The sequence below is a fragment of the Phyllostomus hastatus genome, unplaced genomic scaffold (genome assembly GCF_019186645.2).
Source record: "Phyllostomus hastatus isolate PE091 unplaced genomic scaffold, TTU_PhHast_1.1 phas_scaffold_78, whole genome shotgun sequence".
Taxonomy (NCBI): domain Eukaryota; kingdom Metazoa; phylum Chordata; class Mammalia; order Chiroptera; family Phyllostomidae; genus Phyllostomus; species Phyllostomus hastatus.
The window spans coordinates 16,741,584-16,768,698 of record NW_025334041.1 but is presented as its reverse complement, the minus strand read 5'-3'; positions in this window follow the sequence as shown (position 1 = coordinate 16,768,698).

Below are 27,115 nucleotides of genomic sequence, written 5' to 3'. Positions count from 1 at the left end.
GTACTCAGTGCTTGCACTCTAAGGAAAGGAAAAGTGTATACACATGCTGCATGTTCTGGATACTTTCAGGCCCCTGTATGTTTCCAAGCATGATGGTGGGAAGATGAAAGCTGGTCCTCTCATCTCTTTCCAAGCTTGGGTGTGTGCAAGTGGCTATCGGCATTAGTTTAGTAGCCAGACCACATCATGTCCAATGTTTCTGCTATTTTCTTGGCCTTTTTTAAATGTTCACTGCTTTGTGGGTCACAAGTTATCTACTATTTGCAATCTTGATCAGTAATTTAAAAATGTGGCTATATGGTGCATGGACTCAAACTGCATTCTTGTTGAAGAGCCTGTGAGGTTAAAGGTGAGCCTGTTTATCTCTACCCCTCCACTGAAACAATTCGTCAAAGCAACCAAGGATTTCCATTCTGCTAAATCAAAAAATGTAGAGTCCTCATTCCCTCCGACCAGCAACATTTGACATAGTTGATCTCTCCCTGTTTTCTGAGATACTTTTTCACTTGGTTTTAGGATAAAACTCTTCATTGAGTCTTCTTCCTCACTGGCCACCACTTACCAGTTTCCTTTGGGGGTCCCTCTCAATCTTCCCAGATTCTAAATGCTAGAGGGACCAAGGTCCAGTGCTAAAAGCTTTTCTCATTCTTTGGGTGATCTCAATCAGTTTCATGGCTTGTTTCTCTAACAGTTCTAAATTTCCCCCTCCAGTTCTTGAACCTCAGGTTTATCTATCCATCCACCTCTTGACTTCCCAGTTGATACTTTAATAACCATCTCAAACAATATGAATAAAACCAAATTCCTTATTCCTCACATCCTTCCTTTGAATGCCTATACCTCCACAGACTTCCCCATCTCAGTGCAACAGCCTTTGTTGAGTTTGCAAAGTTTATAATTCCAAAAGGGTTTCCTTCATTCAGGAAACAAGTTCTCATTATTATTTTTAATACTTCATGAATCCCTGTTGCCAATAAGAGTTACTCTAAGCAGAAATCTGTAGTTACCCTTGCTTCCTCTTTTATTCTCTCCCATTCAACCCCTCAAGAAATACTATTGGCTTTAACTTCAAAAAAATTCAAATCTATTAAAACCTCAAATGCCACCACAGTGCCCACCTGATTATTATAAGAGCCTCATAACTATATGTCCTGCTTCAGTTCTTGTTCCCTACAGTTTAGTCTCAACATAGCACCCAAAACAATTCTTTTAAAACATGTCGAATCAGGAGCAAAAAATGAAGTCCTTAAAATAGCTTAAAATTGCTACATGAGTAAGCCTTCAATTCCTATCATGTTCCTACCCAGCCTCCTTGCTGTTCCTTCTAAAACAGAAGATTTTAAAAGCCAGAAACTAGCTATAAATATAATTTGAGTTCAGTGTTCCTAAATTTTGGTACATGTTTCACTAACTGTAATAATTTGTCATGTACTGTTAATCATGTGTATCAAATGCAGCCCCTTCCCCCTGTCCCACTCTGATTATTTGCATTTGTAGAAGTTTAATTGTTGGAACTTGACAAAGTTTGCAATTCCAAAAGGGTTTCCTCCATTCAGGAAATAGGTTCTCATTATTGCTATTAGCACTTCATAAATCTCTACTGCCAATAAGAGCATACTTAGTGATGTTTATTTGCTTTATGTATCATCTAACTATACAGACATAGAACTATATATATTGCTATGTAATACTATACTTAAGTATATATAACAGTATATAATATATAACATAAATTACATTACAATATATATATATAACACTTTATTGATATTTTCTGACCTTGGGGAATTAAAATTTAGGTAGGGAGATCAAATTTGAGAATATAAACAGTCTATTGGTTACTGACTAAAGGTCCATGGAATTCACCCCTCCTAAATACTTAGGGGGAGCATCCATATCGATATGTCTATTTTCTAATTCAATGTAAAAACAGTGTGACCAAGTTAAGGTAGGAACTCTTCTGCAAATGGAAGTACAATTCTGTCTTTTTACCTATACATGCACATTGTTCTTAATTCCCAAGCCTTTTAAATATTATTTCATTGCTATAAGATATAGCTTTGATCTAGGAATTATAACTGATCAGTTTATTATATTTAGGCCAAATTATTTTAAAATTATTTATTAAAATAAAGGGAAAAAGAAGTATAGGGATACCACTGATATATATATATACATATATATACACACACACACATTTTCTAAGTATATTAAAAATAGCATCTCATTTAGTTCTTAGAACTCAGTTGTGTGTTGCTGTTCTCATCTTACCAAAGAATAAACTGAGGTTCAAAGTAATTGATTTAAGGTTGGAACAAAAGCCAGTTTTTTCTGACTTCAAAACTAGGCTGCTTCCACTATACCACACACCTCATAGTCTAAGTGGTAAGTGTATGGTAGCAAATTCCAGTATTGCCAGACAATTTTCTATCAAAAAACCCAGTATTAAAATGTCCCATTGATTCTTTCTACACCAAATCCTATTCATTTAGTCTATTCTCAGCTGCTTATTTCATAAAGATGAAAACACCAAACCAAATACCCAAATTCCTACTTTAAATGGGAAATTCTGTCTTGCTTTCCTTTCCCAAAGACCAAATATTGATCCTAATATTTATCAACTCTTTATAGCATTTAAGTTCATATTTTAAATGTTGCTGTTGACTTTTACCATTTTTCCACAACTTTTAATTCAGGGGGTTTTGCCTTCCACTTACTAATTGAATAATACTAGTGAGCACAACATATTTAATTTTAATTCACAGTAACTCTTCCCTGGTACTGCCTAAGAAGCATAGCTTCAGTGGCTTTCCACCCAAAAGACCACCCTAATTGATCTACTAGGACGCCGCCATTTAGAAATTTAACTCTTCATTCATTTTTCATATAACCCCTATTAAAGTTCTCATATCCTGAGGAGAGGTTCCATTTTGAGCACTCATAAGCTAAAATAATAGTAGAGTAATCTTTCAGATTATTTCTAAACTGCTCACCAGGCTCTTCAGGGCCAAGGAAGAATAAAGAAGCTGCCTTGAAGAGTCAGAGAGGGCACCAAAGGCGTAGTTCCCTTACATCACAATTTTGCTTCACTTCCCCTTTAACTGCCCAATAGACAAGGAAATAGGTCTTAATGGTGGTGTCATGGTTACCCTCTACTGTAACTTTACTCAGATAAACAATAAATCAACTTCTTAAACAGAAAAACTTGCAACTGAACTTATTTTCCCAACAGCATATGATTCTGAATCATTTTTCCATCTCTGACACTGAAGTGATCTGGCATTATTGCTTTTTCTTCAAAACTTTGCAATCAAAAGTCATTTCACCACAGAGCACTTACTACCCAGCAACCACACCCCCAGGCCCACCCCCTAAACATCCTGGGACTTCCCAAGAGGGGGCTGTGGAAGTGGATTACCATGATGGTGTAACAGAAAGATCGCTGGCCTCATAGTTGAAAATCCCTGAATTTGAATCACAGCTCTGCTTTTTACCATCTTTCTGAACTTCCATTGCTTCATCTAAAACCTGCACATAATATAATCTACCTCACTGAACTTTTTCCAAGAATGACATGTGAGAACACTTAGCAGAAGGAACACTAGCAAAGGTGAAACTGTAAGTGTGTTTTAGTTAGACACAGTCTGTTTTCCCTCTCTGGTCATGGGATAAAGAGCCTTGAATAATTTAGAGTAACTCCTTCCTACTACAAATTCTCCATTATTCTGGAGCCTGAACCCCTGATTTATAAGTACACACCTGAGAGGCTATAGTAGTTAAACATCAAATGTTTAATTTAAAGAGAACATAATTTTTACCTCTAAGACCCTCTCCAATAACAACTCAAAGAAATTCTAAAACTCCACAACTCAAAATTAATTTTTTAAAGATTTTATTTATTTATTTTTAGAGAGGGAAGGGAAGGAGAAAGAGAGAGAGAAACATCAATGTGCAGTTGCTGGGGGCCATGACCTGCAACCCAGGCATGTGCCCCGACTGGGAATTGAACCTGCGATGCTTTGGTTCACAGCCCGCACTCAATCCACTGAGCTACACCAGCCAGGGCTCAAAATTAATTTTTATCAAATATTTTGATGGTATTTACTTGTAGTATAAAAATGCCAATGGAAATAACACTGTAATCTTATCAGTCATTCATCTCTCAGTAGACATGACTTTATGAAGTAGTATTTTATGAGACCAAATATGTACAAAAAGGAAAAGCCATACAAGTTAGGTGTCTGCATGGCCCCTGCAAGAAAAAAAGCCAGGAGGGAAAGTAACTTGGAGGTTCTGAGGGTCAACTATTGCTCTGTGATTCCTGCATTGCACTAACCCCTTGTGGTGGGAGAGAGAACTCCTCATCAGTAACATGGCCCTGAACTTGGAGATAACCTTTCAGGACAGAAGAGCCTTCCTTGTCCTACACAGGATATGGTTTTGCACTAGGGTTGCCAGCTTTAGCAAATAAGAACACAGAACGCCCGGTAAAACTTGAATTTCATCTAGATAGTCAGTTTTTTTCTTTAAATGGGACATAATTATACTCCTTAGTATACTTATTCATTATTTTTCTGAAATTTAAATTTCACTGAGTAGCCTATATATTATCAGGACACCCTCCTGTACACCCTTAGGCCCTCCCCTGTGCTAGACTGGCTTCCTTACATGGTCATCTCAGGCAGTGTTCCACAGGCCAAAATCAAGAGCTTCAAGCTCAGAAGTTGCATAACATCATTCCTGCCAAGTGCTTTATTTTTCTTCATAGTACTTAACGTTTTAGGATGTGATATGGGGATGTACATTGGTGGACTTATTTCTGTCTCTCACTAGAATGCAACTTTGTGAGGGCAGGGACTTTGTCCTTTGACTTCAGTATCCCCATCATCAACAACAATGTCTGGCACAGAATAAGAACTCTATGAATCATTACTGAATGAGTATAAGATTGTATCTTCTTTCTTAGTCACCTGGTCCTGCCAATTCAGTATTCTAAGAAGCCAATTACCAAATTTCCATCAACTCTCACAGAAATACCGCAGTGGCCTCTAACCTATCTTGCTCCGGGGCTCCTCTGCATCTTCAGTCTGTTCTCCACATGAATCTGAGGTTTGTCTGTTCATGCCATTTTTCTGCTTCAAAACTGTAGTGGCTCCCGCATCACTGACAGTAGAATAAAGCCCAAACCCACACCATGGAATTCAGGGCCTTTATGACATGATCTGATTCTCCCTTTCTTATGCCTGTTCTCATCAACTAACACACTCAACCCACAGATCTTGCTTCCACTGCACATTGACCTCTCTCCTACTTTCTCTTTACTGAGTGCTCTGGGCTCTCTGATATAGTTGGCCTCTCACCTTTCTGGTTGACAAACCGGTCACCTGATCATCTCCATCAGCTCTCCAGTGTAAACCTGCCCATCATTCCATTTACTCTGAGTTTCCTCAGAATTCTTAACCTGGTTAAATAAATTGTTTTATTATAATTGTTTCCTTATCTGTCTGTCCTTCCCCTCAACAAACCATTATATCTTTGTATCTTTTTTCTTTTTAAAAATGTCTACACTACATTCTAGGCAAAGCTTGGCACAAAGTATGCGTTAAATAAATTTTGGTTGAATGACTATTCCCAAGATAGATTTGGGAAGCATCAGTTTTAGAATAGGATTAATGACAGTAAAGCTCACTCCCTTCCTAGGATAATTCGAGATTCAAGAGCACAGTGGACTGAGGCATTATGAGCAAAAGGACCTGGAGGGATAACATACCCTGAGGCTTTTGTCATTTGGTTTAAAACTTTACACCGCTTCTCTTCAGCCAGCCTCATCAGAAGGCCAGTTCACACGCTAACTACTAGAATATGATTTGCTATAAACCCATATGAATAGGCAGGCCCAGGGAAATCTGAGAGGCTGATGTTCATACTCACTTCCAGTGGTTAATTGATCCAGTATCTGCTCAGCCTCACATTAAGGTATCTCTACAGCTGTTGGAAACACAAGAAACTCCTAAATTAAAAATAAACAACTCTCCCCTGGAAAACTTCCCTCTAGCCAAGGACAATCAAATCTCTGAAGAAGCAGTATGTATATATATTTGCTCAATAATATACTGAAGCTTTCTTTTTATGCACTGATATTGATAATGTTTTTAGACACAAGAATTAGTACTGACGCTGTTTTAGTTTTCAGCACATCAATAACTTTTTGTATAACCCCCATCATGACAATTTTAGCAGAGTGAGTCACAGATCCTGACCCCCTACTCCACAGCATTCCCAACACAGAGGTAGAGGCCTGCCCTACGCAAGGTGCTTCGGCTGGTGGGCCTCCAGAAGGGCGCTCCTTACCAGCACCAGTCTGTCACATCCCACACCTCAGGACCTTGTGTCAGCAGGAAAGATGAGTACAGACCATTCTGCCCTTGAATTTTTTCCGCAGTCAAGGACGATCAGCTCCCGAGGGAGCAGTTTGTATATTTTTGCTCAATGAAATGTTAAAAATTTTTTCTTGCACACTAACGTTGAGAACTTTTTTGGAAACATATCAACTAGTACTGACCTTGTAAGTACTGAGTTCCTTTTTGGATCTGATTTCATCTCTGTAGTTATAAAAGAAGAAACATTCTTTCTAAATTTCTCTAACAAGCATATCGTTAAATGTGGTTAAGTTAAATATGATTTGTTTTTCAAAATAAAATGTATTTAATCAGCATGTCTTTTGTCCTTTATGAATCATAGTCATGAAGAGAAAAATGTTCATAATAATTCTGAGCGATGACAATAAGGCCCTTTATGTTCTAAAATTATACTACCTCTTCTCCTCCTGAGTTGACAATCCTAGTGAATAACAATACCATCATTATCTGGAGACATGATGTGGGCACACTGCTAGTCTGCCCCCATTATTGCACTGGCCCTGACATGGAAAATAAAAGGCCTATGTACAGTCATCACCCTCTTCGAACTTGTGGTGGCTTACCAAACCATCTCACTATTGTTCCCCACTGAACCGTGCTCAGACCAAAGAATCCTCTTCATCCAAATACTTTCAGTACCCATAACTTAGTAAACAGACCCAGCATATAAGATTTTTTTATTGTTGATTTCAGAGAGAGAGGAAAGGAGAGAGACAGAGAAACATCAATGTGAGACAGAAACGTCCATTGGTTGCCTCCCACATGCACCCTGACCAAGGATCCAACCTGCAACCTAGGTATGTGCCCTGTCCAGGAATCGAACTGGCAACCTTTTGGTGCATGAATGATGCTGTTCCATCCAATCTAGCCAGGGAGCTGGGGGAAGCAAGTGAGGCTTTTTAAAAAGCCAAACATAAAGAATGAGATCAGATATATGCAGGAGCCAAAACAAAACAAAACAACCAACAATTAAAATAGAAAAGCAGGAGCACATAGCCCCTTGGCACTGGTCTTGGCAATGATTATTTTGGATTTAACACCAACTGCAAAAGCAACAAAAGCTAAAGTAAATGGCACTATATCAAACAAAAAGTCTTCTGCACAGCAAAGGAAGCATCAATGAAATGAAAAGGCAACCTACAGAATGGGAGAAAATATTTGCAAACACCACATGTCTTGTAAGAGGTACACACACACAATTTAAAAATGGGCAAAATCCCTGACTGGTTGTGGTTCAGTGGATTCAATGCTAGCCTGAGAACAAAAGGGTCGCCGGTCCGATTCCCAATCAGGGCACATGCCTGGGTGTGCAGGCCAGGTCCCCAGTTGGGAGTGCTTGAGAGACAACAATATATTGATGTTTCTCTTCCTCTCTTTCTCCCTCCCTCTGCCCCCTCTAAAAATAATAAGTGAAATCTTTTTTAAAAAAAATATAAAAATGGGCAAAGGATCTGAATGGACATCTCTCTAAAGAAGACATACAAATAGCCAACAGGTACATGAAAGGGTGTTCAACATTACTAGTCATCAGGGAAATGCAAATTAAAACCACAATGAGATACTAGCTCATACCTACCAATTATCAGAAAGACAAGTGATAACAAATGCTCAAAGATGTGGAGAAAAGGAAATACTTGTACACTGCTGGTAGGGAATGTAAACTGGTACAGCCACTGTGGAAAACAGTTTGGAGGTTCCTCAAGAAATTAAAAATGCAGCTACTATAGGATCCAGCAATCCCACTTCTGGGTATATATGCAAATAAAATTAAATCATCATCCCCAAGAGATAGCCATATTCCCACAATCATTGCAGTACTATTCACAATACCCAAGGTATGAAAACAACCTAAGTCTCTGTCAGTAGATGAACGGATGAAAGAAAATGTGAGAAACACACACAGAAACACAGAGAGAGAGAGAGGGAAAGGGAGATTTATTCAGCCTTAAAAAATAAGGAAATCTTACCACTTGCAACAACATGAATGAACTGGGAGGGCATTGTGCTAAGTGAAATACATCAAAGAAAGAAAGACAAATACTGCGTGGCATCACTCATATGTGGAATCTTTAAAAAAAAAAAGAGTCAAACTCATAGACACAGACAGTAGAATGGTGATTGCCAGGAGTTGGGGTCAGAAGGTGTGGAGAATGGGGACATAAATTCTCAGCTATAAGAGGAATAAGGTCTGAGGAATTAACGTATAACATGGTGACTATATATCATGTGTAATGTGATAACTGTCTTGTTGAAGTTGTAATTGAAATTGGCTAAAGAGTAGAACTTAAGTGTTCTCACCAAAAATAAAGGTAAATAAATATATTAGGTGACAGATTTGTTAATTAACTCAATAGTGGGAATCATTTCACAATGTATACACATAGCAAATCATCACATTGTACACTTTAAATATATCATAATTTTATTTGTCAATTATACCTCAATAAATCAAAATAAAACACAAAAGCAGAAATAGAGGGCTTGAATGAAGCCTCATCAAAGGTATTAATAAGCTTGGAAGCAATTTGTCCAAAACTGAGACCAATTAAAGAGTAACAGAAGTCAGAAATGCAAAACTCGTCAATGATTATCACCATGATCTATCAAGCAGAGACACTCAATCTAGGAATATTACTGCTAGAATTGTGGTCTCTGTTGAGGGGCAAGACAGTTCATTATATTTTACCAAAACATGGATGAATCACTCCTCTAAATTACCCAACCTTTGTGACTAGGGTGGATTCCCCAAACCCACCCAGGAACTTTCTAATTACGGCTTCTCAGCTCTGATACCAGTAAGAGTATTCCTTGGAAAGCCAACATCAACAATCTCAAGGTTAAAAATAGATATTGCCCATTTTAAACATACAAGATGGCAAAATGACTACTTTTTTCATAGATGAATGTTAGTATCCAATCTGTTCCATCACAAATTTTTGCCTTATAAATAAATATATTGGTAACTTGGTTTATACATAAACATCATTTGAGTTTACTCATATGGCTGTTCCTCAAATACTCCACTCCTCCACCTTCTGAGAAGAGGGCAAGCGTGTACATCCTAGACCCTTGTGCTTGGCTGAGGCCATGTGACAATGATGCATTTGTGAATGGAAGCAATGTGTCACTTCTGGGATAAGAATCTAATTGCCAGTAAAAGATTCTCCAGAGCTAGTGTTTCCTTAGTGCTGGTGGCTTGGCAACATTCGATCTGTGAGTTGCCTTGTCATCTTGCATCCAGGAAGGAGGCGAGTGCGGAACAAGTCCTCAGAAGGTACTATTGAAAGCCAGATAGAGAAATGGACCCGGTAGCCCAATCCAGGGATGATTTAATCAATATTCAATTTGATATGTTTTTCTAACATGAATTACATACTACCATAAATTATTAAGTAGAATATGTTGGCTATAGCTTTAATATTTTCATAACATCCAGCATCAATCACCGTTGTGAGCATGAACTACTTTAGGAGTCATTGAGTTGTGAACGCTATTGAAGTGTAAACAGATGTGCTTTTAGTCCTGAGACTAAAACAAAAGTTAACCAGTCATTTTGAAAACTTCTTTCCTTTAACCCCTACAACCACTCTACAAATCAGATTATTTTCATCTTACATGTGATAAAACGGACACTGAGATGTTAATAGCTTGCCTAGAGTTATAGAGCTAATCAACAGGTGGTAGATGGAGATTTTGTACACAGGCCTGTTTGTACAAAAAGCCACACTCTTTCTTCACTACTACCTTCCTGCTGTTTGACATTAAGTGATGTTTTTAAATTTACTTTTATCTTTGCCCAGGTTGAAGTCCTGCTTGTTGCTAACAATGTATTTGTATTTAGTAATACTTCAAGTCTTCCTTTTGGTACTTCTAACTGATAGTAAGCTAGGAAAGAAAATAAATTGCCTTAGATGTGTTAAGAGGAAATATGCTGTGGCCATGACCCGGTGTACCTGCTCCAGGAGCACAGGAAGTTTAGCACATGGACTCTTTGAAGTCTCTTTCTGAAGGCTAGGACCTGTATTTGCAAACTTCCTGGTTTTCAGGCAGGTTCTTAAGAATGCAGTTTATCAGTAAAGCAAATTCAGATAACTGAAATATTTCCTTCTATACTTATCTTTCTGCATCTGCCTGAAATTTTCATACATATCTGTTGCTGTTGTTTATAATAACAGGCTTAAAAATATGACGGAATGGGTTTAAAAAAGATACTTTTAAAGATATTCTGTGTAACTGTGTTGGGTTTAAATGGGTCACTCAGTGATATAATAGAATTTCTTTTATGTTGTTTGAATTTTTCTCCCATTACATGTTTCTTCAGTTAAATTAAAATTATTTTCTGATTGCTTTTCTACTCCTATTTTATTCAGTAATTTTCATAAAGCTGTAGTAAGTAATCTTTAAAAAATGTTACTGCCTTTTATTGGACATAAAATATAGAAGCCTAATGGAGCGGGAGATAAACTAACCAAATGACTAAAGGACAATTGTTCTGTCGTGTCCTACCGTATAGTGGTGTGATCCTCCTTTAAATACCACTAAAATATAAAGTACTTGGCCAATGCCATAAACTACTGCTTCAGAAGAAAACACCTATGCTGTTTTTTATTTCCTTTTAGATTTTTTTCTTCCCCTTACTTCTAAGTAATAATAAGTAATTATTAAAATTTTCAAGTGCAGCATTCAAGTAAGCAGAACAAAGTATGTTATTTTCATCAATTTCAATTTAGTTCATGTGCTACACCAGGCTCTAAAGATCCTAAAATAAATGAAGACATGGTTCCTTTCCTTCAGGCAAGAGAAATAAAGACAGGATGGTTTGATGGTTATTATTTATGACTGTGGGGTCAGACATCTGACATGGAATTCCGACTCAGGCGGCTAATGGCAGAGTGATGTTAGACAAGACACGGCGAGTCTCAGATGCCTCCTCTGTAAAATGAAAACAACGAAATTAGAACAGTAACATTGCCTCCCTGATGGGGTCAGTGTTATTGCCTGTACCACCTGAGACACGTAGGAGAGGGGCAATATGTCTTAGTAAGTCTGTGGATAACAGAATCTGACTGCAACAGTTCTCACCCTGCTTTCCCACCCAAAATAAGCCCTTGAAAAATTATCTTATCTGAAGATCCTTCACTTGCAAATTAGAGATAATAATAGCATGCATTCCATAAGTTATTATGAAGTAACGAAGAAAATGAATGTAAAACATTCAGCACAGTGCCTGACTGTTTTAGTTTGCTAGGGCCTAGTGTGTGGAATAAAATTCCACACACTAGGTGGCTTAAACAACAGAAATTTTCTCACAGTTCTAGAGGCTAGGAGCCCAAAATCAAGGTGTTAGATGGGCTGGTTCCCTCTGAGGACTCTCTCCTTGGCTTGTAGATGCTGCCTTCTTCCTGCGTCTTCCTGGGGTCTTCCCTCTGTGCTGGTGTCCTAATCTCTTTTTATACGGGCACCAGTCATATTGGATTAGCGCTCACCCCAACTACTCCATTTAATTTTCACTACCTCTTTAAAGTCTCTATCTCAAATATAGAGACATACTGAGGTACCAGTGGAATGGAACATACCTATATGGTGAACAATAACCATCACTGATTTTCTACCTTCACAGTCTGTAATCACTCAATATGGCCTCTTACTGGCATCAATAACAGCAGACTTTGTATCCTTAGAAGCCGTGGTGAACTAAACAATATGAGATTAGACTGAGCGCAAGAGAAAATGAGGCAACCAAGAGACAAAGTATACACGAAATACATGATGAGGCTGCTTCCAGTGTAACACTGCATACTGTTTTACGGCAACATTTTTTATAAGTAGAAAGACTATAAAATAATGATTAAAATTATAGTAAATGCATGAACCAGCAACCCTGTCATTTATTACAATTATCAAATATTCTGTACTATACTGAATTCTGTTGCTGTATTTTTATACAACTACCAGCACAATAGGTTTGTTTTTTACATCAGTATCACCACAAGCACATGAGTAACGCACTGTGCTACAACACTATGATAGCTATGACATCACTGCATGACAGGAACTTTCCACACTATTATAATCTGATGGGATCACCCTCATATATGTGGTCTGTCACTGACCAAAATGCTATTATGCAGCACATAACTATACCCCACTTCATATTAAGGGAGAGACACCTAGCAAGACAGTGGACTCCTAGGCAAATTGCATTTGCCTAGATATTATCAAAGCAACTTTGAAAGATGTCTAACTTATTACAAGGTTAAATACTGATAAAATGTATATTTAGGGTTTTTTTTTTTAAATAAATATCAATGTGTGGCTGCCTCTTGTGTGCCCTCTACTGGGGACCTGACCTGGCCCGCAACCCAGGCATGTGCCCCAACTGAGAATCAAACGGACAACTCTTTGGAGTGCAGGCAGGCACTCAATTCACTGAGCCATACCAGCCAAGGCTATTTTTAGGTTTTTGCATCAACCTTAATCGCTATTCATTTTTAATTCTTATCATTTGGTAAATGCTTTAAGGAAACAATCTCTTTGTCACAAGACTACAAGACAGTAAGAAAATGAAGAGTCAGAGAAACTGTGTAACTAGTCTAAGGCAACACAGTTAGTAAATGTCAGGGCAAGGATCAAGCCCCGGCCTCTGCAGCTCCCCCTGCCTATGCTGTTTCTCCCACGCTCAGCTGGCAGTGCTAGTTTCACCTTCAAATCCCTCAAGAGAGAACTTTAATAAAGACACACAGTTTGAAAAATCAATGTTGTGATTGGGGTCTGCTTCAGTTCCTAGGTTTAGTTGTGCATATATATAACTTTATAGTTATAATTACAAGTACATATTTTTGAAAAGATAATTTGTTTTTGTAGTGAAACCAGCATTTCACTGGTTCCATACAATACTATATTTCTTTCTAGTTTACTAATACTAGTTTATGACATGGAAAGATTTTCTCTTTACAAGAAATTCCAAAAGAAATGTGAACAGGTGCTCTATAAATTTATACCTTACTTCTTAGTAAGAGTCAGAAGTTTCCTGCAGCGCACTCTCTTTTATCCTCTTCCCTCCACTCCCACATTTGTTCTACTTTTCTATTTTGATAGCTCTGTGATTATGCAATATAAGGTACCAGTGGGTTAGAAGAAAAAGGGCCTAATATCACTTCATATCCAGCAACTGTGTGACTTGGCTTGTATCTATTTTGAGTACATACACTTCTGTTCTACATAGCTGGGAGAAATAATGGTTGTTTGCAAGTTTTAGGTAAACTACTAGATAATGGGGAAAAAAGAAAATACTATCTAAAGAAATTCTTAAAGCCTTAGGTAGATCTGATTTTTGAAATCTATTGCATAATATGCTTTCTATATTTAGAAACAAGGCTAACATAAAAAATAACTAGGTGAAAGGGGGTTGCTAAAACACAGTTTCATAGTTATAAAATATGAATAAGATAACTCAAAATGAATTTTGATAAAATCAAGCAGGAATTCTTATCTAGTAACAGCCACTCCTGAGAAGTCTGAAGAATATATTGCAATGTTACTAAGAAAATCCACTTTGAAACTAATCTAGCTACTGGAAATTTTCAGGAAATCTATTTACCTGATAGAACAAAATTCTCAAGTAAACTTTCATTCCTTCTTCAGATATAAAGACAAGTACTTAAACTTATATTTATGATAGTAAAACAAAAATGCAAGAAACCAGACACATTGAACAAAGAAATAGAATGGAAAACTCAGACTTACACCCTCCAGGACCATGAGAAAATAAACATCTGCTGTTTAAGCCACTCACTCTATGATATTTTATTATGGCAGCCTAAGCAGACTAATGTGGGTGCCGGATGCAAAGGGCAGTCTCTTCAAAAACCGGTGTTGGAAAAACTGGCTATCTGCACACAAAGAACGAAGTTGCATCTGTACAATTACACCACATACGAAAATCCATGCAAAACAGATCAACGACCTAACCCTAAAATTATAAAACTCTTAGAAGAAAACATAGGAAAAAAAATTGGGGACATTAGATTTGTCAAGAATGTCCTGGATAGAGACACCAAAAAACACAGGCAACAAAAGTAAAAATAAATAAATTGTACTACATCAAACTTTAAAACTTATGTTTATCAAAGGATAAAATCAGCAGAGTGAAAAGGCGACCTTTAGAATGAGAAAAAATATTTTGGAGGCCTATATCTGATAAGAAGTTAATATCCAGAACACGTAAAGAATTTCTACAACTCAGTAACAACAACAGTAAAAACCCTGACTGAAAAAAATGGGCAGAGGACTTACATAGACATTTCTGCAAAGGTGCTATACAAGTGGCTAACAAACATGGAAAGATGCGTAACATCACTAATCACTAGAGATAAAGCAAATCAAAACCATAGCCCAGTATCACCTCACACCCACTAGGATGGCCAGTATTTAAAAACAGCAACAACAACAGAAAATAACAAGTATTGGCAAGGCAGTGCAGACATTAGAACCCTTGTGAACTGTTGGTGGGGATGTAAAATTGTACAGCTACTATGGAAAAGTGTATCAGTTCCTCAACAGTTAAAAATAGAATTACCATATAGTCCAGCAATTCCATTTTGGGGTATATCCAAAAGTATCAAAAGCAGAATCCCCAAGAGATAGTTGCACATCTTTGTAGATAGAATCACTATTCATAATAGCTAAGAGGTGAAAGCAAACCAAGTGTCCACCGGCAAATGAATGGATAAATAAAGTGTGAGACAGACACATACAGATACACATGGAATATTACTCAACCTTAGAAAGGAAGGAAATTCTGACACATGTTACAACATGGGTAAACCTTTAGGACATCATGCTAAGTGAAATAAGCCAGTCACCAAAGACAAATACTGACCAAGACAGTGAATAGTGAAGGACTATAACCACAATACGCTCACTACTTGCTATTGTTTTCATATTCAACTATAGTAGTGTTTTAAAAGTTAAATAAGAATTAACTCCAGTGAAAAGTTAAAAAGAAAGAAGAATAAACTCAAAACATTAAAAAAGACAAATACTGTACAATTCCATTTAAATAAGTTATCAAGAGTAGTCAAATTCATAGAGATAGAAAGAATGGTGATCACCAGGAGTAGGGGGAGAGGAATATGAAGAGTTAATTGGCACAGAGTTTCAGTTTTGCAAGATGAAAAAGTTCTGGGGATTGATTGAATGACAGTGTGAATATAGTTAACATTACTATGCTGTACACTGAGTAATGGTTAAGATAATAATTTTTACCTTAATGCATTTTATCACTATAAAAAATACAAAAAATCCACAAGATTCTTTTTTAAGAATAAACTTAACCCCTGTCTCAATAGCGTTCCAGAAAAAGCACATTAAAAAAGGAAAATCTCTATGAAACAGGCCTCTCCATGGTTAAATGGTCTGTGGTTTATACTTCAGAGATAGATTAATAAGTTCCATTTTGATATAACATAAGTTCAATATTCTGGGAAATGCTCTTTTGCCTTGGTGGGAGGTGGGGAGAGAAAGAATTTAAACAGAGGAACAAAGGTTCAATTAGTACTTAGAGGCAGCAAGTGTTGGCCTTTCTCTCTCCCTCTCTTTTTCCCCCTAAAATAGTCAGCAAATGTGTGATGTCATGTAGATCTTACTGAGCTGAATAACTGTGGGACCCCGTGGTGACCTTAACATTTGAATTCACACTCCTACTCACTGAGTGGCTTTTTCAGAACAAAGGCTTTTTTTACATATTTGCTACAAAGCACAGCAAGATTTCAGGGAAAGAATATGCGACAGTTGAAGAGGGTGCCTACGCAGAAAAATTGCTAATATGGCAACTTGCAGATGAAACACACACACACACTGGCTACAATGGCTATGACACATTCCATGCCCAGCTAATTTCCAAACAGCAATGCATTGCATATGATCTGCTAATACTGGGCTTTTTGTTTCATAAAACACCAAATAACTGTGTCAACACTTTAAATGTGAACACGGACATGTAATAATTAGCCCTTAGTCTGAAGATAGTGCTGATAAGCTAAGGGAGAGGTTTGAAAACACAGTAAGATACACTCAAGTCTGATGTAACCTTAAAAAGGGAAAGAGTAACGCATTCTGGTTTTTTTTTTTTGGCGGGGGGGTGAGTTTTTAAATGTTTTCCTTTTATGAATGAAGAGCCACATTCTGCTTAAAAATCCAAGAGGCATTTTTCCAAGATACGAACAAAAGGAAGTAAAGAGACACAAGGGAATAAAGACCACCAGAAGGCCCAGAGATAACTTACAATTTCTTCTTAAAACACTATTTAAAATTATGGTCCACATTTATGTCTGTACATACAAAAATACTAGAATTCGGTAAAATAGAAACTTGCTTTCCTTGAAAAGATGAAGTCTATAATAATTTTATTTTTCAATTGTTTCTGAGTAGAAAAGCATTATACCATCACTTACAGAGTTCAAAAGACTACTGGATTTTCTGAAAGCTTACCATGTCAAAGCACAGCCCTAATATTCTGCTGACGCACAGTGTACTCTGGAATTTGGCTCTCAGAGAGTTTCTGATATCTAGGAAAGCAGACAGGAATGTAGATAACTGTAAAACGAAAGAGTTGCAAACCAGTTGGCCTGGTTCTTTAACAAATATCAGACTTTTTCAGTGGATATTGGAAACCTCTCGTATTTAAAGGTGAAGTGCGAGGTACAATCATCCCAATCCCTGTGCCTTGCTTACGTGGGGTCTTTTTCAGTAAACGAAATCTCAGACCTCCTTCTCCCAAATGCAAAAACAAACAAACAAACAAAAAGATTTACTAGCAAGCAGGTGTGACTTCTCTAAGCTGCAGTATTCCTGTCTCTGACCTAAAAAGTTAGGCAGCTGTCCCTTGCCTGAAATGTCTTCTGTACAAGGGACTTAAAATAAGTACTCTCTGCAAAGTCGGATCCTGTAGTCTGATCTCCGTCTGCTGGGGCAAGAGGGCCTACAGGTCCACCAGGATGCAAACCTGGAGTTCTGCTCCACTCACACACACTGCTGGACTAGAGGGTGTCATCTATAAATTCATTCAGGCTGAGGTGGGAAGTCTTGTATCACCATAACATACCAACCAGCCTCATAACCTAAATATCATTCATTTCAATATTGCCACTAACAATATTTTATTAATTAAGTAACCCTAAGGCATTTATTTAGAATAAGGAACTCATCTACTAATTAACTCTTCCTAAGGTGTTGACTATAGGTAATGTGTACTTAACCTGGGTACTGTATTTAGGATGCAGGGGAGGAAAAGATTACCATCTACCCTCCTAGGTTCTTTGGCTGGTATAATTTAATAATTAAATTGACATAAACTATATTAACAGGAGAAAAGCCAATTTAATTACATTATGTACAGGGGCCCCATAGGAAAAGTAGGGCAACTGAGGTTCCTATCTGTCCTGAGCTAAGGAATGGGTAGGGCCTAGGGCTTCAAAGGGAAAGAGTGTAATTCACAGGATGATAACAAGAGCAAAGGTTTGATAATTAGGTGTTTGTCCTGACATACAGATAGGTTATTTAAATAAAAGTTACTTCTAGTAATAGTTCTCTTTCTGGGCCAGGCCTCCTAACTAAATTCTTTTAGGTAGTTAAGGGAGAGGTATAAATTTTTCTGCTGGATCTTTATTGCCTGAAGCTCAAAATCAACCACATGTCAAAATGGCAGATTTGGGGGTCATGAATTCTGCTTCCCCTCAAGAGTAAATTATCCCACAGACAATTTAACCAGTGGAGATAGCATGGAGCTAGGGCTTAAATCCAAACTTAAGGGAAGACCTTCTAATTTCTAAGTCCTCAAGCTTTAAGAAAAATAAGAAAAGAAGAAAGAAGAGTAGAAAAAAGAAAAGCATGAGTCTTGTCCTTCATGGTTTCACCATCTATTCTTGAATGATAACCAGGATGGTGGCTTTATTCGGGTGGGTGGGTAAAGTGGGTACAAATGGAAAAATATTTTAAGCTAAGAACTATTTCTTCAGAGGACTTTATGTGGCTTCTTTGTTAGTAATCAATATACATTTGGATATTAAACAAGAATAACTGAAAATTTTAGGAAAACTTTTCTTTTTCCTTTCTTTCTTTCCCTTCCTTCCCATTATTTTTAATTAGAAAAGTAACCATGGCTACAAGCACAGATGCTCAAGTAAAAGCTGAGGCTAGAGAGCAGTGGAATCTTGGGTTGATCCAAACAAATCTGACCTGTGACTCTGTGGATGAGAACTTTTTCTCATAGACTTTTTGTCTTCTACACCATGGTCAGATCTTTCATCTCAGTGCTCTCTCATCTCCCCTAATATGTTCTCCAAAATTTGGGAGAAATCCTTCAGTAGATGTGATATTAAGATACAAATCAAAACATACTTAGGTAAACTGAGGCAAAAGTGAGATTTTCAGGAAGAAGCAGGTACTAAAGCCCCATCCTACTGCCCCCCAGGCCCACAGGCCAACACGAGATCAGTGGATCAGTGAGCACCCTTCTTCTTACCCTTACACAACGTATGGGGTTTTCCTGCATGCTGCTTGGGCCCAGGGCTAGAGACATAGGGCTAGAGAATCTCCAGTGTTTCCTCTTGCCCTCCAGGTGAGTGTGGGAAATGCCGAGAGGCAGTGACTTTATTTTGGTCATTTTCTAATGTTAACTTTCTCCAGTGTGACCAACACAGTCCAGAAAACTGAGTTGCTAATTTTTGCCTCAGAAGAGCTGAATCAATCCCACAATTGACAATATTCAACACTAGCAAAGAGGGTGGTATTAACCTAAATAAGAAACAGACAATTTTCTGTTGGAGGCAGAACCAAGAACTTGGCTAAGCATTATAGGCTGGTGACCATACATTTGCTGAATTGTTGTATTGTGTCTGCTTTGGGCCCCAAAGCAGATTCTTGATATTCAAACAGCGACAAATTAAAACAGTGACAGTAAATGACAAGCAAAGTAGATGTAGTGATATCAAGAGAGATCTTCCCAACTCAAATATTGACAATGCTTAACAAGTATAAGAAAAAAATTAAAAATAGAATGCCACTGCAGCTATCACGATGCTTGCAAAATATAGCAAGCAGATTTTTTTAAAGTCAGGGGATGAAATTAAGTACTTTAAAACCTGGGTGACAAGCAGATGGAAGTATAATTTTCCTTTTAACCCCCAACTAGCTGACTCATTTCCAGAAGGGTATGGTGATGTCAGTTTGTAACAGAGCCACCCACTAACAGAGAAATTAGAAAGGAATAATGCAGAGGAAGTGAAATTACAGATATAAGAGAGTAAGCCTAAACTTTCATTTCTACCTCCATCAGATACTCTGAACTACTCACTACACAAAATCAGCTAAAATGGTGGACTGATATACATGTATAGTTTTAATTTTACATATATTGTTGAGTTAAAAACCAAGAAACGATCAAAAGATTTTGTGGAGCCCCTACGTGGCTGGACAGGAAATTGGGAAGACAAGTGAGTGGCAAAGGTATCATTTCCCTCTGAGAGCTCCTGCCCAAACCCTAGACACCTGAGTTTTCTGTAAACACTGCACAACATGCAGGAAACAGGTGATAATGCTTAGTACTTATTCAAAGTAGGAGATTTCCTATTACTAACAAAAAAGTGAAGGAGAAATAAAACTTGATATCCACAAGGACATGGAAAGGAAACTCACCTGTCTCAAGCCAGGACAAAGATGAAGATTCTATGGGGGTTGGGAGGCAGGGGGTATCTCTCATGATTATTCATAACTGCAAAGTCACCCTGGTGGATTTACGGCTAAATTTATAACATCTCTGTTGTCTAAAAAATCCTAGGTGGAGGATAAAATTTAAAGAATTTAATTAAATGCCAAGGTGATCAAAAGAAACAGATGAAAATCTAAGGAGAGAATTGGTAAACCGAAGGGTAAATTCAATAAAATTACATAGAATGTATAATGTACAACAAAAGGAAGAAGACAAGATACAACTAGAGACCTGGAAAGCTGGCAAACTTTTAGACAAGAACTTCTCTACTGCAGCTAAATGCCCACAACCACATTAAAACTGCGGCCCCACCCATCCCCATAAGGTAGAGCCTAACCTCGTGCCACGTGGTAACAAGGCACCCTGAACTCCTCCACCCATCCTGTAGTATGCTGGTGGGAGAGAAGGCCAAGTGGGGAGCCAGGATGGTCATCCTCCCACCATGGTGTCACTGAATTGAGTGAAAGTGAAAATACAGCTTCTCAAAATTTGTAGGACACACAGCTAACTCACTATTGAGAGGAGATTTTGCAAAATTAAATGCTACACTGCAATGAGAAATAGTCTCAAATCAATAATCTAAGTTCCCACCTTAAGAATCAAGAAAGAGTAAAATAAACTCAAAGCCAATAGAATAAATTAAAAAACAACCTGTAAAAACAGAAATCAGTGAAATTGAAAATAGAGCACATCAATGAAACATTATCACTTCATGCTAACTACTTCATTATCTTCTCATTGTAGCTGGCCCAAAGTTCACCATATGTAGGGCAACCATGTAATTTAATCATTCCATCTAGGATACTTTTGAGTATGAAAAGAAGCGATGTTAATAATTACACTAGAACCAAAAGTGAAAGTCAAATCTATTCTGGGAAAATTAAGACATATGTTTCTTACGCATAACTGAAGGTTATACAGTGCCATAAGAACCATTTTTCACTTAAGCAAGGACTCAAAATTGGGTTTTCTGTTCAGTAAAAGAATAGAATAATATAGAATAAATAGAGGGATTATATGTATTTACAAAGTGAAAAATTTGGCTATCTGGCAGTCAACTGTCAATGCCATCAACAAAACAGGTATGTTGTATATGTGTGTATATAATCATCTATAGGTAAAGGAGCCAGGGAGACAGGTATAGGGGGGAGGGAAGCCATCTTATACCAGGGTAAATATTGGAAAGACATATTACATTTTGAAACTTATGATACTTTCTTTCCTAAAAATGTTTTTGTCTTAGGGATTATATTTGTATTTATACTGAAATAAGACCTGATATGTTTTTTCTTGTCTCCTAAAGGTTTAAGAGGGTCTGGGCAGAGAATAAGAAAACTGAAAAATATTTTTCTAGATCAAAAGGCTGTTTTTGGAGAATGTCACAGGACAAACGAAGGTTTTGTTTGTTTGTTTTAAGTACATTTAAAGCTAAAGTTGCAGTTGCAGTTCTCACCTCTTTTGAGCCATTTTTACACTATGTGAAGAATGTACAAAATCCTTAGACATTGCATCAAGCCACCATAGGTGCTTCACCGCTTTAGTGGCCTAAAGCCATCTTGGCTACCCCTTTTGCATGGTCCCACTCCCTACTTAGCATTCCTGACCCTCTGTATCGCCTTCTTCCCTCTCTGCCACCTTGACAGGACAGCTGACTCCCAGAGGTTGGAGACTCTTTCTTGTTCAACATTTCCCTTTTAACATTCAGAATACAGCTCAGAATGAAATACATGCTCAATAGATTTTTCCCAAATGAACTGTAAGGAAGAGGCCTGCTCTCCTTGACCTGCTTTAGATGAAACATTCTTTCTTTTAGCAATTTAAATATGGAGAAACTAAGAGACCCAAGAGGAAAAATAGGAAAACTGATTCCATTTTTAAAAAGTGTAAAGTCTTTGGTTTTGGTTTTATTATTCCTCTTTTTTTTTAATCTTGCAAATAGAAGACCAAAGGGTTATATAAATGCTCTCAAACTGACAGATAGTAACCAGTAAGTACCTGTCAAAAAGTGAAAAGGAATTGGGCTTAATTTTTAGCAAAGGGGCCAAGTAGTGTTTATACTTACTCTTACAAAAGAACATCATATCCACTGTATGGGCGATTAAGTACTTGCCCAGCAAGGCTGTGGCGTGTCTTCAGAGGAGATTCAAATGAGAGTGTCAATTTAGATAAGTTTGGCTTGTGCAAGTCTAAGGCAATAGTGGAACCAAATGACCCCATAAAGTCCCTTCCAGCTCTTTGATTTATAACTTATCCTTAGAGAGCAAATTTGAAACCACAAACTAAACATTGAAAAATTACAGCAACTTTGAACTGAAAGGCACATTTAGATTTTTATTGGACTTTATTGAACTCATGGTCCTGTTACTGAAAGTATCTCAAAAAACCATTTGTAAAAAGGTTAGTAGGAAAAATACGTTGGGGCACACTTAGCCCCAAGTGCCTGTCCAAGCTGTAATCACAGTGTAAATTCAGCTTGTGACATGAAAAGCAAATGGTTGTAAACAGAATTGGTCAGTCTTTTTGGACACAATCTCCAAGACAAATAATTAAGTTCTTAAATAACATAACTCATTATTTCTATAAAACTACTAGGACATCTTATGCATATACATTTGAATGTACCAAACAATCACATTACATGATTTATAAGTCTGTCCTAGTATTATAGAGCAGATTCTTCGATCTGTGGCTTAGTGAAGGAATTTGTTGCTTCTTATCCTTTCTTTTAGTTGGTATTTTAATTGTTCAATAGCACCTATGCCAGGGAACACTTAGGAAAAACATAAAAGCTGTAAAACTATATTATATATCACTTATGATTTCTGAATTGTTTTTTGAGAACTTATATAACTATTTATAAACAAAACATTTGAAACTTAAAAGAAGTATTTTGAAACTATAATGGCTTAGGCCAAAAAACATATTGAAATAATCTTCTCATTAAATAATAGTTTTTAAAAGGCTGAAAAATTAGCAGTTTACATATTTGTTTTTCTTATGAGAATCCAGCCTTAAACATTAGCCAGACATTCACAAGCACATCCATATCTTAGATTCAAGGTAGGGTACCATCAAACCCTACAATTATTCACATATTCATCTTTTCTACTAGACTATATGCCTTGATGCAAAAATCTTTACCTCTATATTTACTGTTTGGCACATAGTAGGTATTCAATAAAGAATTACAGAATAATTGAATGAATGATTAAACAAATTGCCTTACAAATGAAGGAGACAAAAGTATGAGTAATTTCAGCATAATTCTTGACACTATTTCTTGAAAGACCAAATCAATGGCATTAGATGGGGTCTGTAATATACAATGAGTTAGCTACTCAGTTGCTTTGCAGATAAGCACTGAAATGCAAGTTTTCAAAGGACTTTGTAGCTCTTCTATCACTAAATAAGGTTATAGAAAGCACGCAGTGAGTAATGTCATCATGGTGTCGATACAGAATCATTGGGTAAGATAGGAGATGGCAGGTGATAAGTTAGGATAGATAAAATAGTAGAGAGAATGCACATAGTTCCTACTTCAAAGAAGTGTTTATGTCAAGCTAAGGAGTAAGCAAAGAGAAGCTTAAGGTATAATAAATATTTTTTGTACAATAAAGTGATATAAATCTTGTTGTTGTAAGTAGCTATCTCTGCCCAGAAGACAGACTGTGATGAAGAAAAAAAAAGGGAAAAGAAGACAAATACTGAAAAATACTGTACCCAATTAAATATCAATGGGGTAAAAATGTTGAAGCTAGGTTAATAGAACATTGTAGAATTATAACTGGAAAGACTTTGTGGCTAGTTACATATGCGTCCTCCTCCTTAAGCTACTTCTCAATGAGCTCTGGTAACACAGCTTCCTCCACTTGCTCCTTTAACCTGAGGAATAGTAAACAACTCCCACTTTTGTCTACCTTTACATTCCTCAGTATCTCCTATTGTCTTCTTAACTGTGACTATTCTGCAAAGTGTGTCTTTCATTATAATCTCTGCATTTGAAGTCTGTTTCCTGCCTGAATCCTGACTAATGCTCAGCACAACAGCCAAAATTCAGTTGTATTTTTCAGTTGATCACTGTAGCTGCTGTTGAGAAAAATGGATTGTCTTGGGTTGAGCAAGAGTGATGTAAGGAGATCTGTTAGGGGGCTACCATAGCGATCCAAGGATGTGAGGCTGGCAGATTTAACTGGAGAATTGACAAAGACAATGGAGAGCCATGACAGATGTAAGAGTTACTTGGGAGAGAAAAAGCAAGATCTGGTCATTGATGGTATTCAGGGGTAAGAACACAAGAAGGGTTCAATTATAACTCTACTCAGTAACCAAAAGAGAAGAAAATAGTCGGTTGAAGGAAATCAGCCAAATGCTGCATTAGCAAGTACATATGCCCAAAATTGCTTAAGAGACTCATAAGGATAACTGGAAACATCTTGAAGCTTTAATACCTGCCCACATCTGTAAACCTTCCAAACCTCAAATCCTATAAATAATTTTTAAAATCAGGCAAAGTAAAAAAGCCAAAAATTGCATTCTATCAACCAACATTTACAAAGTATCTATATGCAAGGAAGGCACTGTGAACTAGAAAGAATCAGCACAGAGGAGTAGATTGGAACATGGGCTCTGAAAGCAGACTACCTGTATTTCATTTACAACCATGAACTTACAGGACAAAGAAAAAAAGGAAGGAAAACAAAGTTAAGAGATAGGAAGAGAGAAGAAGAAGTAGATAAGCATAAAATTTTCCTTTTCCATTCCTGGCAACTGAACTCCTTTGTACACGTATACTGATATGTAAAGTTGTAGTCCAAATGGTAAATGCAGAGGGGTTAGAGGGATTTGTTTTTGGTGATAGTGTAATAAAAAACAACTTTTGGATGTAAAGCCTGTTATGTGTTCTAAAATGATTTTTTAATGGCTAAAATTAATTAACTTATTGAGCTCTTTCTTTGTATCAGGCACTATGCTAAGACCTTTACAGATATGAATATAAATTATCCCACTATGCTTCCAGTAACTACTTCTTTCCCAGAAAGGAAATTCTATAGGTACCAATGTATCTAAAATGTTTTTGGTTTAGTCCAACCTAATGAAAGGGAGGTTTCCACTGCACTTTTAGGTGCACAAGACACTTACTCTCTTTCCATTATTCTACTGAACCATTTAAAACTCTATCTTAGAAGGGCATTAGAAATTAGTTAATCAAAATTCTCAACTCCCCCATATTTCAGAGATAGAAACTGAGTCCCAGAACACTAAATAAGTTTTACTGGAGGTTAAACAACTGAAAAGTGTCTGAGGTAACAGTACAACGGAATATTCTACCATTCTCTTAAACATCCAGTAATACACTTAATATCTGCATAGCAGTACTATGTTATCATTTCCCAATTCTCTAGTATCATGCTTTAAAATTTCAATTATATCCAATTTTAAATCAAATTATATTTTTAAAGGACTTTTGACCTATCAACATTCTTTTTTAGATTACCTAGATGGTTGTGATATTTGAACTTTTAATAGAAAACAGCTAAGAAAAATAACACATAAATCATGGGCTTACATTATTTGATATGTCAACAACAGATAATATTCCACTTGGAAACGTAAATACAACTAAAGCTAAAATTAAGCAAGCTTCTAGGAAAATCGATGTATTTATTTTATATCAAAGTGACCACAGATAAATTCATAATCTTTTATAAACGTTGGGTATAACTATTCTTTTTATTAAAATTGTTCATCTTTGCTCTAGAGAATAGACTTGAGATAAATCATTTTTTTTAACCATACATATTTATATCTATGTGGTAGAGACAGCTGTGTACTAAGTAAATCACCTTTGTTTTTCCTTGTGGGCACACAGCTCCCAAGGAACATTTCCCAGCCTCCTTTGCAGCTGTGGGTGAGGGGACAAGTAATTCCTCCTAATAAAGGGATATGGGAATTTTTCAGTTTTGCATCTCTCATTTTCCTTCCTCCAAGTTATTTTTAAGGCATTGATAGACAGTGCTAGATGCAGAGAAGGTCCTATTTTTGAAAGATAATTTACTTCTGTCTTCTTATTTCTTAGCCATTATAAACAGCTCCAAATGCTTCCCTTCACATTGTCGCTCACACTTCCTTACTTTTCCTCTGTCATCTCTTTGTCACATCTTTTCTACAGTTCATGAGCAATTTTGTAATTCATCTGCAGTTTAATAGGCATTAAGGCTGGCCCAGAACCAAATGGAGAGGAAACAGCTTTTATCTTTGGTGTCTCTCCACTTCCGCTTTGTTCATCCCTTTACCCATTTTATGTTTTACAAGCTTCCGCCTCTGTCAAGATCACCCAGCACATTTTCCTCACTCCCAGAGTTGCCTGTTATAGAGGTTCCCATTATGGATCTTTGTTCATTCTCAGGGAGGCTTGAAATCCTGTGGGTCAATCTTTTCTTCAACACAAGACTTTTGTTTCAGAACAAGACTTTATTGTCTGATGTTCAGTTTCTTTAGGTTCTGCTATGTGGTTCTCAGAAAGACAATGAAGTAAACTTATCACTGCTGTAGATATAACAACTGCTTATGTTTTTCCTCTCTTCAAAGGGGTTGTTGTCCTTTAAGACTAAACTCCTAGATTTGAAGCTAAAGACTCTGTAATGTTGGAATTCCAGTGTGGTTGGCTGAGATGAGAATTTGGGGTTTTAGTCATATGACCACCTACTATTTTTGACTAGATATATGACCAGTAGGCAGCATTGCTTTGCTTTATGTTACTGCTGACTTTTTCATTTCTTCTGATATATTCTATACCTATGGTTCTCAACCTTAACCGTGCATCAACATTTCCTAGAGGGCTTTTAAAACCCATGTTCCTGGACACCAACTCCACAGACACTGATCCAGTGGGTTAATGATAAAGTCTATTAATATGTATTCCTAATAA